This window comes from Hydra vulgaris, chromosome 04, assembly GCF_038396675.1.
Source record: "Hydra vulgaris chromosome 04, alternate assembly HydraT2T_AEP".
Taxonomy (NCBI): domain Eukaryota; kingdom Metazoa; phylum Cnidaria; class Hydrozoa; order Anthoathecata; family Hydridae; genus Hydra; species Hydra vulgaris.
The window spans coordinates 10,669,768-10,675,000 of record NC_088923.1 but is presented as its reverse complement, the minus strand read 5'-3'; the positions used below and the strand labels follow the sequence as shown (position 1 = coordinate 10,675,000).

The 5,233-nt window shown below is 24.3% G+C and overlaps 1 protein-coding gene across 1 annotated transcript in view; it reads right to left on the bottom strand.

Moving 5' to 3' along the window:
* Window positions 1-4,979, bottom strand: part of LOC100200102 (E3 ubiquitin-protein ligase RNF19A) — a 12,128-nt gene extending 7,149 nt beyond the window's left edge. Inside the window, exons 1-2 of the mRNA XM_065795422.1 lie at window positions 4,721-4,979; window positions 2,567-2,740 (exon numbers count right to left, since the gene is read on the bottom strand). The gene's annotated coding sequence lies outside the window, so the exon portion shown is untranslated. The remainder of the gene's footprint in view (window positions 1-2,566; window positions 2,741-4,720) is intronic.
* Between the last annotated feature and the right edge of the window lie 254 nt (window positions 4,980-5,233).

Sequence of the window (5,233 nt, the reverse complement as noted above, 5' to 3'; positions counted from 1 at the left end):
ATATACATATATATATATATATATATATATATATATATATATATATATATATATATATATATATATATATATATATATGTATATATATTATATATACACATAATTATTATATATAAATACATATAATTTATTAAAACTACATAAAATTAAATCAAAAGAGCTTTGATATGCCGTAGTATATTATTCAAGCTCTAAAAGGTTAATGTTTAACACCATACGATATTTTAATAAGTCGTTCTGTTAGGCAGGGCCGGCGCGAGTGTCACGTGAGGAGGGGGGGGGGATGCTATTTCAATTTTTCAAAACAGCCGACAAAAAAAAAGGTCCTCAACTTTTTGAAATTTGCCGACTGACTTGTCTAAAGGGTTAAATTTGCCGGCTAAATGCACAAAAAATTCATTGATAAGGGTGTCACACCCTTCCGCACACCCCCTTCGCGTCGGTCTTACTGTTGGGTTCTGTTTACTGGTTGTTACGTCTTATGACTTATAAGATATGTTCACATAAATTTCAATAGGGTTCAAATCTGAATAATTACCAGGCCAATCAAGTAGTAAGAAGTTTCACTAGCAAGGAGCGTTTTCATAATTTTTTTTAGTATGGAACGGAGTATAGTAGCATAAAAATCATTCTGACTTGTTTTGTTCTCCTGGAAACGCAAAAATCTGGTTTTGTATACCAAAATCTTAAATCTTGGTTAGTTTCTATGTGCACCATGAACAAAGTAATTAATGTTAATAGTTTTTCAAATACTGAAAAATCAGTATGGGTAAAATATTATTCAAAGCAATTCCTTCTTTTGTAGACTCGCAATACTAAAATATAGTAAAAAACGTAAGTGTCGAGAGCAGAAAAGCAATTTAGTTTACTCCAATCATCTTGAGAAAAAGCAGAGAGATTCTTAACACAAGTAAAAGATTTTCTTCTTCAGTAGTTTTTTACATATAAATCCTAGTTGGTAACTTCTTTTTAATGATTAAAGTGAAATGTTGCATGCCTTCATTTATGTTTTCATTACTCTTTCCAGCACCTTAAAATTTTGTTTGAAAAAATTCTTGATTTTTCTATTATCTCTAGCATTTATTAACTTTTTTGATTACAGCAGCTTGTTCTCCGTACTTCTTATTTAACTCCCAAGATAAGTTTGTATACATCCTTTTTACAGTAGTTTGGGAAACGTTGACAATTTAAGCAAAACTCTTTTTGGCGTGACCTTTTTGTAGCAAAAAAAATTATTTTGTTAAGATAATTTACAATAAGGTAGGTCTCCAAAAATGACATATAAGTTACAACAGATAAATCAATTAATATTTTATTAATTTATATCATTAAAATTTAATATACCTTCATCAGATTTTAAACATTATTTAATGGAATTTTTATTTAATATTCGTCATCGGAAACAAACAAAAAAGTGACAGAAAATTAAACTAAACGTAAACAACAAAAAGTAAACAATCCTACATAACAAAAAAAAAAAAACTAACAAAATATGGAAATATCTTTTTGAGCCTAGTAATATACTAATTAGGTTTTGTAATATACTTTTATTAGGTTTTATATTTACTATTTATATTTGTTATACTTTATTGTCAAGAACATGATATATTATATCATGTCTATGGTAAAAGCTAAAATATACTTTATGATGATGATATAATAGTAAGTTTTGTAAAATCCATAGGAACGCATATTGAACGTGTTTTATAAACAAGAGTTATTTGTCGTCATTGGATTCTAATAGCCTATGACAAAAAAAAGTCTTTAATATAGAAATCGAAAGTAAAAACAATGAAAGCAGTTTAAATATTTTGTTTAGCGTTTAATAACATTATCTCTTCATAATAATAATGTAAACCTTATTATTATGGATCGATAATATAAATATAATAAATAGTTTAGAAGCCTTAAACGACTTCAAAAATGTTAAAAAGACTTCGTTTTGAATATCTATATTTTCTGTCACATAAAAACGTTTTAATTACTGTACAATTGCTCCGAGGAAGGGGCATTTTTTTTAAAGATCAAGTAAAGTGAGTACGTGTGGTAAGTGCGTTTTAAAGATCAAATAAAGTTTTATGTTTTATAGACAAGACAGAGTTTAAAAAATTAATCAAAATAACTCTTAGACGCGCCGTAAAAAAAAGATTAATTGGATTTTCATATATATATAAAAATCCAATTAAATTTTTTGCATTGCATTTCAGTTATCTAACTAAAACGCTAAATGCTATTAAAATAATTGAGATTAATGAGTTCAAAACATACACGTATGCAAAAATGCTTGATCCTTCTGACGTATTGATTAAACATTGGCAGATGTAATAGTTATTCCGCAATAATGAAGTTATTGCCGAATAACTAAGTTTTGCATTTCATCTATCAATGATATCATTGACAAAAATTAAAAAAAAAATTGCCCCGCTCCAGGACAAGTTACAAAAGTGAACAGATTTGGTTGCAACACAACACTATGAAATTATAAGCCTTGCAAAGTTTTTTTCTAGTTTCTTCTATATTGTTCACTTAAATATTTATATTTATAATAAAGAAAATATCTACAAACCTAAAAGTATTTTCATGGAATATTTATTATGCAATATTTCACAAAAGCCAATTGAATTGCTCAAATTGAAGTTACTTTTCCATCAATGACATGGTTTGCTGCCTCTATTACCATTGTTGATGGGAAGAGTCCATTTTTAGGTTTTCTCTCGTAAGCTCGCATGTAAAAATTTTACTAAAATTAGAAATAACAGAACAAAAAAATAACAATAAAAAAAAAACTCTCAAAAGTCATAAAATTATTATTATTATTGTTGCTATTATTATTATTATAATATATATATATATATATATATATATATATATATATATATATATATATATATATATTTATGAAACCATTAACATGAAACCATTCCAAAATAACAGATTGATGGTATAAATATATACAAAAGCAAAAGTATCCAAAAAATTAGTACAAAAGTCAAAATATCCAAAAAACAGTCGATTATAATTTTGATATATAATGAAATGAATATAATAAGATGATACTACAATAGTATAATATAAATATATAAAGTTCTGATAAACATATCTCTATATTGTTACAGTTAAAATAATTTGTAATATTTAATTTTTGCCCTTTGCAATTGAAGTATATAATATTTTTTAAAAAAATTTTTCGTAAAAATATTTTTTTTTTAAATATTTTTACGAAAAATTTTTGTTTCGATTTTTGTTTTGAATAAAAGTAGTTTAAAAAAAATTCCTTACATTTCTTTAGTTTAATAATTATATTTTTAAATACTTTTTTCGAAAAACTTTTATTATTCAAATTTATTAATAGTTCGTTTTTAGACAATATTTTATTGTATAAATAGGGACCTCGATAAATGTATAAATATATCGGTATTGTATAAATAGGGACCTCGATACGAAATCAGGAACCTTGAAAGTTTTTTTAGTTTAAAATGGTTACTTAAATTTTTTTGGTCACTCATGTATTATATTTGTCTAGTTAAAATGCTCTGGCACCAGATCTAGTTTAGTTTATACATTAAAAGTATATTTGTTGAATATTTGTTTTGAAAGATATATAGTGCTTTCATTTGTTCCGATTAGGGTTGAGCATAAGTTAAATCTGGGTTGTTTTTTTTGAAATGGTTACCTATTTTTTGCATTATATTTGGAGTATTTTATTATTTGTTGATTAGACAAAAATAGTATGTATTTCGTTTTGTCTGTATTTATTGATAATTTATTTGTATTAAACCATATGTTTAGTTTTTTTAGTTCAATATTTGTTCTTTTAGAGAGCAAATTTACTTAAAATTCTCAAGTATTTTTGCATGTATAAATAACAAATACTGAATACATTGTATTGTACTGTACATTATTTCATATTAAACTATATTTACATTATGCTAAAAACAGTTTTTTTTTTCATATTAAACTATATTTACATTATGCTAAAAACAGTTTGTTACTGTTATATTTATTACACATATATTAGAAACTTTGTTGTTCATTATGTAGATCAACGATTTACCAGAGTATTTAGAACACCCTAGGCTCTTTGCAGATGACACCAAGTTAATTTATTATTAATTTTCACTCTTACTTTTTGAACAGCTTTCTATTCTATTATATTATAATAAAGAAAGGGTCTATGGCACATGGGAAAGAACATGCTTAAGAATTTTAAATAACCAAAAGACTTGAATAGAAATACTTGAATAGATTAGAAACTTGAAATATTTTAAACGCAAATTTTTTTGTTAAAAAATTAATCAAGTTATGATAAAATTGTTGTTTGATCTGTAAAATATTAAATTGAAAATTAATAATTTAATTAATTAATAATTTATTGGTTTTATTGAGTATATATATACTAATTTTTAATCATTTTATATCAAAATTAGATAACTTTATACTATTTAATCATGCAGCATAAATAAATTTTGCTTTGCGTTGTGGTAAAGGAGGCAGAGGAGAACTATTTAATTTAGGGCTGGCCAAATATTAAGTATTATTTTGCTTTTTGTTAAAAAAAGTTCTCAATAATATGTTAAAATTTTACGGAAAATGTAAGGGCTTCAGAAAATTTTGAAAAAAAAAAATTGAAAAGAAAAGAAATAAGTGTAAAAAATAACCCTGTAATAACTATATAATAAATAATAATAGTAATAAATAATAAAAAATAATAAATACAAACCTTTTAAATATAAAAGAAAGACAGTGTTTGCTTGTTTTTGAAATTTTTGTTTGAACAAATCGGGTCAGTGATCATGGCAACAAACGGCGCGTAGTTATCAATAACACAAAAAATCGTGTTTATGAATTTGCATTACAATATAAAACATATTTTGTATCAAATTTAAAATCAGTTTATAAAAAAAAAGTTGCTTGAAAAAAAACAACCAAAAACTAAATATTTTGTTTTAACAATAAATATTCTTAATTGTAAATTTTATGACTTCAAAAAAATATTCAAAGAAAAAATCCTGCCGAATAGACGCAAAAATTCAAATTTGAGAGTAAACTGAGTGCGAATCATTTCTTAAAAGATAAATAATTTTTATTTTTAACACGTATAAAATTCAGAAAAAATTTATTTTAAAAATGCAATTTAATTTAAGTTGAATTTATTTTTTTTATTTTATGAATTTAATTGATTAATTACTTTAGCATAAAGAGGCGCACGGTAGATAGTAAACGACCGGGGTTG